The 14,647-nt window shown below is 39.0% G+C and overlaps 1 protein-coding gene across 20 annotated transcripts in view; it reads left to right on the forward strand.

Moving 5' to 3' along the window:
* Positions 1-14,647, forward strand: part of Gpatch2 (G-patch domain containing 2) — a 200,266-nt gene that overhangs the window by 33,009 nt on the left and 152,610 nt on the right. The gene's annotated exons all lie outside the window — the stretch shown is intronic.

Here is a 14,647-nt window from a genome sequence, read left to right on the forward strand (position 1 = left end):
TGTATTTGGAATGTTACACACCCAATCTTATGCAGGTCTCCATGTAACCACAGTCTCTGAGAATTCAGAAGTGCCAGGGTTATGTTGTGCCTGGAACACAGTGCTATCCAGCATTCCAACCCACCCACCAGCTTTTAGCATACCAGTTTTGGGCTGAGCACTCAGCAGTCACTTGGTCTCAGCACTTTGATGTGTTATAAGTTCCTGTAGTTACCTCCTCACTATGGAAAGAAGCTGCTTTGACCAGACTGGAGGGCAGCACTAATCTGAGGATGTAATCATAGTCCTGCTGTCACTTTGTTGATGCTGGTGCCCTTTACTTCTTATTTAATTCATGAGTGTCAAAAGACTTCCTTTCTGTCCTTCCAGAGATCTTTGGCATTAGAGCTCCAACTTCTTTTTCCACATCTATATCCTATGTCTACATAGTTGCTACATCCTGAACGTGCCTCTTCCAGCCTCTGCTGTTCTCCCTCTGTTGTTACCATTTGAAACATTGCATTCCAGTCCAGCCACCTAAAAACCAGAGACTTTGTGTTGTTGTTATATTCACCAATGAAATGACTGCCTGTATGTAGCTAGAGTTTTCCTGCCTGGCCCAAAGTCAGGACAAATCTCTCTCATCTGCCAGTCCCACAGCCACTCAGACCCAACCAACTAAACACAGACTTACATTGCTTACAAACTGTATGGCCGTGGCAGGCTTCTTGCTAACTATTCTTATATCTTAAATCAACCCATTTCTATTAATTTATAAGTTGCCATATGGCTCGTGGCTCACAGGTACCTTACATCTTGCTTTTTATGGCAGGGGCTGGCAGCGTCTCTCCTCCTCTGCCTTCCACTTCCCACAATTCTCTTCTCTGCTAGTCCCACCTATACTTCCTGCCTGGCTCCTGGCCAGTCAGTGTTTTATTTATCAATCATTGACAGCACCTGTACACTCTTGGAAATTTCTCTGATTTCTCTGAAATCTATGCCCATCCTGAGGCATCACTCTCCTTTAACCTGACCTCTTACTTCACTGCTGACAGAACTGTTATGGCCATTTCTGGAATAATGCAACAGCACAGACCTAAAAAGGCAGAATAATTCCTTTCCATCCCATTCTCTCGTCCTTAGAGTAGATCAGATGACATGAGGTGCAATCTGATTTATAAAGGAACTATTATTCATTTACTTCAGGCACACTGAGCTCAGATGCCTGAGAGTGCAAGGACAAAGATCTTCTTGTAAGGAGTAGCTTGAGGAAGTCTCAGCACACTGGGGCTTGTGTTCCCTAGGACAGGTGTTGAGAAACAAATCATTTAAAGAAGTGCTCTGGTCAGAAGAAGGGGTCAAGGTGTTTAGTGGCTGAACTCTGCAGTGTATGTGTGCCTCCTTCACCAGAGCATAAACTACAAATGAGGTATGACTAACATACTTGATGAACTTGGGAGGATAGGTCAATGAGTGATGACTGTTTAAAGTGAGTAGTGTAGGAATGGACAGATGTTAAGTAGACCTGTAGCGGAAGTAAACCTCTTGATCCTTTAGTGATAGCATTCTCAGTAGACTAGTTGAGAGTTCAGGAACTTTTCTGTCAGATTATTACCTCTGTTCCCTTTGTCCTAGTTGGAATCCAAGCACCCATGACACTCAGGTGCTTTTTGTCAATCCTTGACAGTGGACTGAAATTTAATGATGATTTTCTGTGGGATCAAGAAGATCTGTGCTGTTTAGTTTTCCACTTGAAGGAATATAACTCTGTCTTACCTTTTTTAGAAAGTGCATCGAACAATTCTTGGATCTTTAACAAGAAACAATATAGACTTTAATTCAACCTCATAAAAATCAAAGACCTTTGTGTTTTTCTTATATTCATCAGTGAAATGACTACCTCTATACTTACTGTATGAAAAGTTGGTATCAAATGACCTTGATAAAAGAAAAAAATACACTCTAGAAAAATATACTCTAATCACAAACCAGTGTGCCCTTTTGCAAACCTGTTTAGGTACAAGCTTCCCTATAGTACTTGCTGTAACAAACATGACTGTTTTCCATTCATTAAAAACTAATAAATGAAAATAATTTGACCTAAACTCATTGAGTGGTACAGTGCTCTCTCATGAGTAGGACTTGTCTGACTTCATTTAACTTTCCTACAGTATCTGAAAAGAAAAACTGATTTAACCTGTATATTTCCTATTGCTTGGACTATCTTTTAGGGTGTTCGTTTACTTATAAAGCAACTAATTGGTTCTACTGTATTTTTTTGATTTTGGTTCCACAAATAACATGGGTTTCATTGTTACATTTTCATAATACACGTGCCAGGTACATCACTCATGTTCATATTCCTCCATTACCTTCTCTTGCTCCATCCTCCTCTCCCTATTAGTCTTCCCAAGGAGCTCCCCATCTGTTTTCATGTCTTATTTTTAATCCTGATTTCACATATGAGAGAAAAAAATGTGTAATATTTGCCTATTCCTCTGTCCATGTCTTGTTTCTTATTTTGCTTAATATGATCTTATCCATTTCTGTCCATTTTTCTGTAAAGAGATTTTGTTTCGCTTCAGTACTGGGTATCAAACCCAGAGCCTTGCACATGCTAGGCAAGCACTCTACCACTGTGCTATATAGCCCAAGCCTTGATGTTTATCTTATCAGGAAAACAGCCATATCCTGGACTGATTGTTTTTAGAGGTAGACCTTGAGACCAGTTTTACTAAGGTGATGACCGTTTGTCAGGTGAAAACCAGGGTTGGTACTCTGAGCAGGAAAGCCAAAGCACAGTAGAAACAACCTCTGTGATATTTCCCAATAGTGTAATACATGTATGTGTCTGCTATGACACAACTTATGTGAGTTGTGTGTAAGTCTACATCCCAAATGGCTGCACTTTGCTAACATTAATCATTACCTCTGGCTTCTTGGAGCACTTGCTACTCAATAAATACCTTTGTTCTAGAGCTCAATGATGATTTTCATTTTAAATCCAACATTATAAGTTTCATTTTAAAACCAACAACAAAGGTTCTATCTATTTACATAAACTATATGTGCTTTAAAGAAAAGATCTGTATGCCCGCTATGGTGGTGTGTGCCTGTAATCTCAGCGTCGCCTGCAGTTAAGGCTGGGGCTACATGAGATCCCCACCATGGAGGTGGAGGTGAGAATGGCATAGCCAAATCTGCATGGAAATAACCAGAAAAAAGGCTGAGGTTTGATGGTAAAATAGTGATTCTTAGGTTGGTAAATAGCCAGCAGCTATCAGGATCCAGAGACCACCCCGGCCAGCACCACTCCTTCTCTTTCCAGAATTATCCAGATGGTACTTTCAAACTATACATGTTCTTCCATCACTACCGTGGTGTTTTTCTAAAAAATACTTAATGAAATGTAATACTATTTAGTAGAAAGACCAGGAATATGGAATTCAGGAACTACATTTGATTTGCAGCTTATGGCCTAAGGCAGAGCCACTTTGTTCTGTTTTTTTCCCCCATCTTTAATTATGTCCTTCATATGACCTCTAGGTAGCATTTGCTGTCATGTGGAGTTATCACCTTCTCTTCTCTGGTATCACTGAGTGCTGAGAACTAGAGGGCGAGGGACTCCTTTCTGACTGCTCCACCTCTCTTCTTGGTATCTAAGACAGTATTTTACACATTACAGAGTGTGTCATACTTTCTGTTGTGATAAAACACACTGATGAAGGCCACTTCCAGGAGAAAGGGTTTCCAAGATACACAGTTCATCATTGCAGAGCGATTGCAGAGACAAGAACATGAGACAGACGATCACATTGCATCCTTTTCCAGAGCAGAGAGGGACAGATGAATGATGCATGATCATTTCAGTTTGTTTTCACCTAAACAATCCACAATGGGCAGGTCTCCTCACTTCACTTGATGTTATCCTGACAATCCTTTGTAGACACACCCACAGGCTACCCTAATCTACACAGTCCCTCCTAGAGACTTTTCAGGTGATTATGTAAAGCTGACAGTGAAAATTAACCACAATAAAACTCAACATATTGCCATAGAATTAACATGGGATTCTTTGGAAAATTAATCTAGACTTATTTGTAGATACTCTTTTATGAAAAAACCTGGGCTATCTTTTTTTCATTTTAGTGCTTAAATCAACTCAACTGTAAATACAAGGTTCATATAATCTCTGGCTACCCTAAGAAATGGTGAATACCCATGTTTGTGTTACATTTGTGGTTCGTGATAATTGTGTTAGGAAATAAACCTGTAAGGGAGTTGGGCCAAGGTAAAGGCATTTGAGTAGGTTTCATTGTGGGTGGTGGAGAAGTGCTAAGGAGTTTCAATTGAGGAAAGATCAGGTCATTCAAGTTATAGTATGATCTACCTAGATGAGTATTAATGATGAATTTAAAAGGAAAAGAATCAAAGGAACATGTTCATCTAGGCTACCCACCTGTGACTTCAGTATTAAATACATTACTATTTAATCACCCTGGGAGGCTGTCTTGTTTCTTCTGTAAAGGACAAAGCACAGGAAGGATTGTGGATTCAAAGACAAACTCAATATATTCTTGTCCTGAATTGTTTGTTATAAAGTCAGTGCATACTTTGGAAAAAAGTTAAGTTCCAGGTCTTTCATCATAATTATTGGCAGGCTATTCAGATTTAAAGGAGGATACGCCTTTAATCCTAGCACTAGGGAGGCAGAGGCAAGCAGATCTCTGTGAGTTCAAGGCCAGCCTTGTCTACATAGTGAGTTCCAGGACATCCAGGGCTATGTAAAGAGGTCCTGTCTACAGATCCTGGAAAATCCTTCTTACACCCCTAGTGAAAGCCATTTTTCTTTCCCAGTTCTGCTTTTCTGTTTCCATCTAGTTACTTATGAACACACACTTTACGAGTAGCCCAATCAGTGTCCTTCCCTGCTGTCCATGCTGCTCTTCTCACAATTTCCTTGATGGCACCTTTCTGAAACATGGTTCAGCCTACTGACTCCCATGCCCTTGTAACATTTTCATTTTCAGGGGTTCTTTGTCCACTGGCTTTCAAAGCCCCCTGTAATTTACTTAGTGTATTGCTTTCTACTTTGATCTCTATAGTTTAAGATTTAATTTCGCATTTCTAAAAGCCTCATTTTATGAAAGAATTGAAGTATTATTCTGGGGCCAAATTAGTGTAGAGAATGCCACATGAAGCAATTTATATACAACTATAGTTCTCTGGTGCATTAAAACAAAAATTTCATGGAGAAGTAATGATTTTTAGTATTTCCTGGAAGAAAGAAAATTCTTCACTCCCTCTCTTTGCTTGTTTGAAAATGGTTTTTGGAACTCATATTTTGGGGAATGCTGCTGAGACCCTGTTTGAAGTCAGGGAATATAGGTCTCTATCCTGATTCTGCTCTTAACTATATCTGAGATAATTGGATTGTAGGGTCCAAAACATTCCAACACTCCATTTTGTTCTTTAAACTTCCTCTGATGCAGGTCAAATGAATTTCTTCCAAGCATGACTTTATGTTGAAAAACAATATACTGTATATGAGAAGAGTATGTTTGAATATATGTGTATATGTATAGAATTTATAGAGTTTAAGAATATGTATATTTAGCCGGGCGGTGGTGGCGCACGCCTTTAATCCCAGCACTCGGGAGGCAGAGGCAGGCGGATCTCTGTGAGTTCGAGGCCAGCCTGGGCTACCAAGTGAGTCCCAGGAAAGGCGCAAAGCTACACAGAGAAACCCTGTCTCGAAAAACCAAAAAAAAAAAAAAAAAAAGAATATATATATTTATCATAGACATGCTTTTCATTTTAAGAAAGAACTGGCCCATAGGCTTTCCATATAGTTTATGAAAAAGAACTCACTTCTCTTATTTCAGACCTGGAGAGAACTTCCCAAAGACAGTTAAGCAGAGAATGCTGTGTTTATCATTGCTTTGCCTTAACCTACAACTTTATGGTAATTCAGTAATACTTGGTATAGGATGTATGTGCATTTCCTGTTAAAATATTGAATATTTGGAATTTTTCAACTTTATTTGGTAATTACAAACATCATTCCTGTCATCATTTCCTTCCCCTTTACCAGTCAGTGTAGTAAAAATGGATGCATCCATGCTATGAAATTCAGGGATGGAGTAATTAATCTGTAGCTGCAAACTCAGCATAGGTGACCAGGTGTTGAGAACAAAAGCAGAGTATATGAGACAACCTAATGTAAGGAGCCGCTCATCTGAGAGTGTGCTGAGCAGATGATATTGAAGCGGGTGAGCACATTGAGTTTCTGGACAGAGTAGAACTGTTTTCATTTATCTGTTTTTTTTTTTTTTTTGGTTTTTTTCGAGACAGGGTTTCTTTGTGTAGCTTTGCGCCTTTCCTGGAACTCACTTGGTAGACCAGGCTGGCCTCGAACTCACAGAGATCCGCCTGCCTCTGCCTCCCGAGTGCTGGGATTAAAGGCGTGCGCCACCACCGCCCGGCTCATTTATCTGTTTTAAAGTTGTACTTTTTAGTGTGTTTCAGTGTGGGCACACACAGGAAAGTGGGTAGAGGTCAGAGGACAAATTGTGGGGGCTTCCTCCTTCCACCATGAATCCCAGGAATCAAACTCAAGTCATCAAGTTTGGGGGCAAGGCATCTCTACCTAATGAGCCTTCTTACCATTCATGAAATTTTTATATTTTTGATATTTTAATTGTATGTCTCTGTCAGTCTGTCTGTGTGAGTATGTACATGTGAGTGTAATTGCCTCCAGAGTCCAGAGGCATCAGGTCCCCTAGAGCTGAAGTTGTAAATGGTTGGCAGCTGCCTGACATGGGTGTTGGGAACTGAACTCAGGATCTTTGCAAGAGCAGTGCTCTTAATATCCAAGTCACCACTCTACCCCGATTTTTACTTTTAACCTTTATTTCATATGGTCTGTTTTCTTCACATTAGTATAAATGCTAACTACTTTCCTTGGATTCTGTATTCTGGTATTTGTTCACCTCTGTTACTTTGCCACCTCTCTCTGTGCTTTTGTTTTAGGTGTTTGTGTGTTGTTGTAAGCTCCATGTGTTGAATTTGAAGAAACTCCTATGGTCACTCTTACCATCTTTCTGATTCAGATTTTCATTTATTGTGCTGGTTTCCTGGTCTTCTTTATAATAATCATTAAACTTCATGGTTTCTATCTTCCTTTACAAAAGTATTCTTTATTCATTTTGTATCACCATCTAGTTCATCCCCCCTTTTCAGTTCTGATTTCCTTGTCCATTTCTCATTTAAAAACTAGGTAGCTGACTCAGTTGTTTCAGACCAATGAAGACACTGAAATTTTGGTGTGCCTTCAACTTTTATTCTTATTTTTAGTTGAGTGTATTTGTGTGTTTGTGTGTAGATATTTGCATGCAAGTGCAGGTGTCCTTGGAGGTCAGCGTAGGTGCTGGATCCCTTAGAACTGGAGTTACAGACTGTTTTGAGCAGCCCAAGGCGGGTGCTTAGGAACTGAACTCTGGTGCTTTGGAAGAGCAGTTTATACGCTTAGTGTGTGCTATCTCTCAGCCTTCCGCACTTAGGTTTCTCCTACTTTCTATTTTGTTGATTTTTCTGTGCTTCATTGTAGGTCATTTCTTCAGCTCAGTCTTGTAATTACTTGTTTATGTTTTTTAAAAACATTTATTTATTTATTGTATGTTTATGAGTACTCTGTCTTCATGTATGCCTGCACACCAGAAGAGGGTATCAGAGCCCATTATAGATGTTTGTGAGCCACCATGTGGTTGCTAGGCATTGAATTCAGGACCTCTACAAGAGCAACCAGTGCTCTTAACATCTGAGCTATCTCTCCAGTTCCCTCTCCCACTTTTGGGATTTTTTTTTAAAATGATTTATGTTTTTTTTTATGTGCATTGGTGTTTTCCCTGCATATAAAGTGTGAGAGTGTCAGATTCTCTGGAACTGGAGTTACAGATGTTTGTGAGCTGCCATGTGGGTGCTGGGAATTAATCCTGAGTCCTCCAGAAGAGCCGCCAGTGCTTTTAACCTCTGAGCCATCTCTGAGCTCCTAAAGATATGTTTATTTATGTTTTGTATTCCTTTTTGCATTAATTTATGTGCACTACATGTGTGCAGGAGCCCATGGAAGCTATGAAATTGGATTTGCAGGCACTTGTGAGTCACCATGTTGTAGCTGGAGTTTTCCCAGTCAGGGCAAATCTCTTCCACTAGCATCCCTCAAGTAAACACACAGAGACTTACTTTACTTATAAACTATATGGCTGTGGCAGGCTTCTTGCTGTCTGTTCTTATATCTTTGGTTGTTTGTTTTGTTTTTTTGTTTTTTTCCTTTTACTTTGTTTTACAATACCATTCAGTTCTACATATCAGCCACGGATTCCCTTGTTCTCCCTCCTCATGCCTGTTCTTATATCTTAAATTAACCCATTTTCATAAATCTATACCTTGCCACATGGCTTGTGGCTTACCGGTGTCTTACATCATGCTTCTCCTCCTGGTGGCTGGCCTCAGGTGGCTGGCTGCGTCTCTCTGACTCCACCTTCCTGTTCCCTCAGTTCTCCTCTCTGCTAGTCCAGCCTATACATCCTTCCTGGCTACTGGCCAATCAGCATTTTATTTACCAATCAATCATAGCAATATATTCACAGCATAGAGAACATCCCACAGCACCGTGTCAGTCCTATGAACTGAGCTCAAGTCCTTTGCTTGAGCGGCAAGCACTCTTAACTACTGAGCCATATCTCCAGCACTCAACTATCTTTTTGTCTAATTGTTGTTTAGTCTATTCTGGTTGTTAATAGAAATTACTCATGTAGTTTTCATGTAGGGAAAGCTGGTAGTCTATAGTTTACTCATGTTCTATTTAAGATTTCTAATGAATGATTTCATAATCATATATGGTATCCTTCTAATGAATGGTGTGCTTCAGTCTTTTTACTTTTATCATAGCTTAAACCCTATAGTGGCTGCTATTAAAGTACCTTTTTTTTTTTCAATTCAAAAGTTAGCTAAAGTAAGGCACCGAATATCTACCTATCTGACTCATTTACTCTAGTTCCTCACACATTGTTGACTGACATACTGTCCAGTGGTATCGGGTTGTTGGTGCACTTACTACCTTTTGTTCATTCGCAAGCTATAGTTGAATCCATTGTCTTATGCACCACAGAAGATGTAAAAATACTATAGAACTGTGAGTTATTATTTATAACAATTGCATGGTTTTCAAGAATATCAAGCGTTATTCAAATAGCACTGTAACTTTCTCTTTTCTGTGAAGGAAAAGGGACAATGGACATTTGGGAGTGGAGCAGGACCAGGGTGACAAAGAGGAAGAGGAATAGAAAAACAGGGAAGAAATAGAGGAAAGTGGACAGTGACAGATTTAAATAATAATACCCAGCCCAATTCAGGACTCTGTTTCTGGGTGGTGCTCATTCACACTGAGTGCCTTCTATCCTGGGTTGCCCTTTAACTATTCGTGTAGCTGAGGATGATCTTGAACTTTTGTTCCTCCTGCCTCCACATCCCAAGTGCCAGGACTGCAGATGCGCTCCATACACCTGGTTTATACAGTGCTGGGATCCTCTCATTGATTGGACTCCTGGAGCTCCGCCTCGGACCCAGCCGTGGATCTCTGCATCTGCTTCCATCAGTCACTGGATGAGAGTTCTGTGATGACTGTTAGGGTATTCATCCATCAGGTTACCAGAGTAGGCCAGCTCAGGCACCCTCTGGACTATTGCCAGTAGTCTATGGTGGAGTCATCCTTGTGGATTCCTAGGAACCTCCCTAGCACTCTGTTTCTCCCAATTCCCATGGTATCTTTATTTATCATGGTATCTCTTTCCTTGCTCTACCACTCTGTTCCTGTTCCAGCTTGAATCTCCTGCTCCCCTAAGCTCTCACCCTGTCCTTTGCTTGTCATTAACCCCCCCCCCCTCAGTTTGCTCATGTAGATCTCATCCATATCTCCATTACTGGGCAATCCATGTGTCCTTCCTAGGGTCCTCCTTACTAGCTAGCCTCCCTGGAGCTGTGGGTTGCAATCTGGTTATCCTTTGCTTTTTATCTATGACAATGACTGGAAAAAGTACAGACACAACTAGCCAAACCAGTGGAAACGCATGAACTGTGGACCAATGGCTGAGGAGCCCCCATAGTACTGGACTAGGCCCTCTGGATAAGCAAGACAGTTGTTTAGCTTGAACTGTTTTGGGGGCTCCCAGGCAGTGGGATCGGGACCTGTCCCTAGTGCATGAGCCGGCTTTTTGGAACCTAGTGCCTATCTATGGTGAAATACATTGCAGAGCCTTGGTGCAGGAAGGAGGGGCTTGGTCCTGCCTCAATTGAATGTTCCAGGCTCTGCTGACTCCCCGTGGGAGACCTTGCCTTGGAGGAAGTGGGAATGGGGGGGTGGGTTAGGGGGAAGTGCTGAGGGGTGGGAGGAGGGAGGACCGGGGACTTTGTGGTTGGTATGTAAAATGAATAGAAAATCTCTTAATAAAAACTTTATTAAGAAAAATAAAATCATGATAGGAAGTGTGTGGAGCTGGTTGAGGACGAGGCTACTCATTAGTCTACTTTTAAGATGGTTTATATTAATGGTACAATTTAGTAAGTCAGACTTCGGTATCAATAAACCATTTTTTGCAGGAAGTAGAAAAAGTTAGGTTGTCAGAATTACCTTTGGAAGCCTCATTTTCTCACATGAGTGAAACAAATAATTTACAGTTTTTGTATCCTGTAAATGTGTGACAGTGTGTGTAATGCTATATATATATCAATAGTACTAAAGTTACTATAGCAAAAAGCAAAGACTATCATGATTTTTTATAGTAAACCTCAAAATTTGTTGTATGCTTTCTGTTTTAGAGCATCTCAATCTAATTTTCAAGTAAGGCTGCTGCCTTTGCCTGTCCTTAAAGTCACTGAGATTCAGGCCCTTTATTTCTCCTCCTTTTCTCATTTCATTTGCAAAGATCACCATCGCTGTAGCTGTACATGAAATAGCCATTTTATCAGCAGCAGATAGGTGGTGCCCTGGTTGCAGGGTTTGGCAGTTTCTCAGTGAAATTCAGTTTCTCTGGTGTTTATAAGTATATTTTAGTAAATTTCATAAAAATTGTCTTATAAATAACTTAAAAAGTAAGAATTTTAATGGTCAAATTTTAGTGTTTGCATTTACCTTTAGGTGTTGTTCAGCTCCAGTCCTATGTCTCAACATTTAAACCCTTGATGATTTTCGTGTGCTAAGTGCATAGATTTACTGCTGCAGTTTGAACATTTTTAAATTAAAATATATCTTTCATTCTGAATGTATTGATTTACACATCTCTGTGTCAATATTAAGTCAAGCGAATTTTCCAATAAGTTCAAAAAGATGTGGCAGGGCAAGCTGAACGCATTAGATTTGATAGAGGTTTCTTCTTGTCTGTATGCTTGGGCATCTCTGCTTTCTTAGTTTTGATTAGAATTTATTTTAAAGATAGTACTCAAATTTAATAACACTTTTCCATGCCTCTTAGTCGTTTTATGAATAAATTGCTCCTGGAACCCTTACTGCATTATGGGCATTCTTTAGTACTTTTTCTTTTTTAAGAATGTAGGCATTTTTATTTGTGTTATTATAAGATATACTAATATTTGGATTTTAATTGTGTCTTTAAAATCATTTTTCCTTTATATGTATTTTTTTTAATTTAAGAGGAATTGTACTTAAAAATAATAGCAAAGTAAAGCACATCAGTTCATTGGAAATATTAAATTCTTTTCTGAAAGTCGAAACAGTATGCATAATTATAATTTCAAAGTGTACATCTGAATAAAGAGTCCATCGTGGATTTTATAGGTGTACAATCTCTATTTTCACTAGTGCAGAATGTTGTTGCCAGGAGCTTAATGTGAAGAAGAGGATAACCAGCTCTGTAACATAATGACAGAACCTGGTATTCTTGGTTCATCAAGTGATGCTGCTCAAGTTCCTTGATAGATTCATTAGATTGTCGTTTTAAATAAGATCTTTAGGCCTGCATGAATGTGCTCATATCCATGATGTTCCATTACTCCACCATTGACTTGAGATGACAAAGGATCTGGCAGACATTTAATGTGTGTGTGTGTGTGTGTGTGTGTGTGTGTGTGTGTGTGTGTGTGTGTGTGTTGTGTGATAAAGAAATGATAGGGATGTAATTCCACCAGTGCGACACTTTGTAGGTGGGTAAAAATGTTGATATTAAAAGACAATGGCATACATGGTGACAGAGACTCAAAGTAGATTTTTGTAAACCAATCCTGAAGTGCTTGCACTGGAACCTGGTACTCATCCCGCTTCAAGTCAGGTCTTCCTGGTGCTTTCCATTCTCTGGGGACAGGGAGACTTGCACTAGGCTGTGAAACCAGTTGCTGTAAATAGTACTCCGGCACCAGGAACTAGGGTTGGGTGGATTTTTTTTATCTTTAGCAATTTCAGTCCCCATGCAACAAAGCTTAACTGCGTTTCTGAACAAAATAACTGATTTCAACAGAAACACAGGTAACAGTTTATAATCTGAAGCTAATACTGATTGGGTATTATGCCAAGCTTTTACACAAGCATGCTCATTTAGCCTCATAACACCTATATATACCATGGCATATATCCCAGTTTTACAAGCCAACAATGAACACATAGGTTCATTATTTCCCTCTTGGTCCTGAAGCATAGTGAATGATGCCCAGATTAGGGGCTGTGTCTCCATGATGCAGAGATGGAGCCCTGCCGAGTGACCATGTGTGCACCACCTCTAACACACAGAAATCTTGGGACTTTTAATTACTGGGTTTATATTGTTCTTGCTTTATAAGGAAAGGTCCTGTTTTAAAAATGCAGTTGATGACTTTTCTAGCTGGAAATATCGTTGTAAATTAAAAACAAAAACAGAAACAAACCCTGTTACTTAATAATCTTTCTTATGGTCCTCTTTTCTCTGGGTGCAGATTTTTATTAGATCTTTGTTATGCTGTTCAATATACATTTATATAAAATAGCACCCTTAAATAAAACTATATGTACATTATCCAGTTAGCAAATGTAATTTTTATTTTCGAGGCATGATATAGGCAATTAATTTGCTTTTCAGGATCCTGTTTCAGATTTTTTACAAAACTTGGTGCAGCAAAAACAAAACAGTGTTAAAAACTCAGGGTATGATCACCACTGCTTGCTATATATTCAGTCATATGCTTAATCCTTATCCCCTTCGCATTGTCAATACCCATCTAATTCTACTTTAACAACAGTAATTGGCTGATGGAGTAGAAGATATAGATTTGTTTTCTTGATGACTCCTTGACTTTTTTCCTCTGGTAATACTAATAGAATTCCAAATCCGTACTGGCGCGATCATGTCATGAGCAGGTCAACAGTCATGTCAAGGTCCTATTGGAAAGCTCATAGCCAACATCTTAATTTAGACTTAGCTATCTTTTTCACTTGTATGTGCAATTGTAAGCAATTTTTTCAAGTCGCCACTCTCCATTATAACAGAATTCATTTAGTTCAAAGGGGATAGTTCTGCATGTGAATTATGTGACTGGCTACCATGGAGTAAATAGAATATATAAAAATCTGGGCACCTCATTTGTGTGGTTATAGTCATATATTTCTGATGTCAAGTTATAGAGAGTGAACAAAAATTAGAAAACCTTTACTATTTTCTTTTTGCAATCAGATTTTATGTTATATAATTTACAGTAATGAAACATGAATAATTTAATGGTATTAAGTTCTAGGAAAGTGTCCTTTGTCTTTAAACTGGACCTTGACCCTTAAGAGTATTGCCCACTAGTTTGTCATTAGTGCTCCAGTTTTCATTCTATGAAATATGTCGTCATAATAATAAATAAGTTCATAATGGTAAATGAAATTTAAAATTATTAAACTGCTTTGATTGGGGGAAATATAAAATATAGGCCAAATATTAATATATGGATATAGAAGCTAATGTATAAATATTTGTGTGTGTTCACATACACAAACATGCCTCTTATGTAGCTCTGTTTTCTCTCCTTGTAACTGATAGTAAATCTATCAGCTGTACTCCTTGCAGTATATGTGAGTTTCATTGTACTCACTGTGTTGCAGATAGAAATAGATAATAATAACTTTAGTCTGCTAGATTTAGATGTTTTTAAGTTGGGGTTTTGAAATGAACATGAATTGAAGGCAGAACAAGGGGACAGAAGATAGAAGCTGTGAGACCTCCTCCGGAGTGACTCAATTAAAGCTGAGCATTCTAATGGTTCTTTACATTTTTACATTTTGTAATTTGTTCTAATACTTTCTTATTCAGTGAAGTCTAGGACAGGTCCTTGCCCTGCAGTTGTGCTTCTTTGTTTATATTTGTTACTCTGCAAGTGTAGAGCTCATTGGCATCTGGGCGGGCCGTATTACCATACTAATAGGTTTCTGGTACTGCCACTTGTTTGCAAGGCCAAAGCAATCAAATTGGAAGCACATAAAGAGTCAGTAACAGTGTTCTCATGCCATGATGCACTGATCTTTTACGTCAGTTGTATTTTAAATCTGAGCCACCTGGAATTTTTGATCAATAAATCCAAAATTTTATTTTGAGTAAATAAAATTACCTATTTCTGCATTTCTCATAGTGTAATGGAATTGTCT

The sequence above is a fragment of the Peromyscus maniculatus genome, chromosome 11, assembly GCF_049852395.1.
Source record: "Peromyscus maniculatus bairdii isolate BWxNUB_F1_BW_parent chromosome 11, HU_Pman_BW_mat_3.1, whole genome shotgun sequence".
Taxonomy (NCBI): Eukaryota; Metazoa; Chordata; class Mammalia; order Rodentia; family Cricetidae; genus Peromyscus; species Peromyscus maniculatus.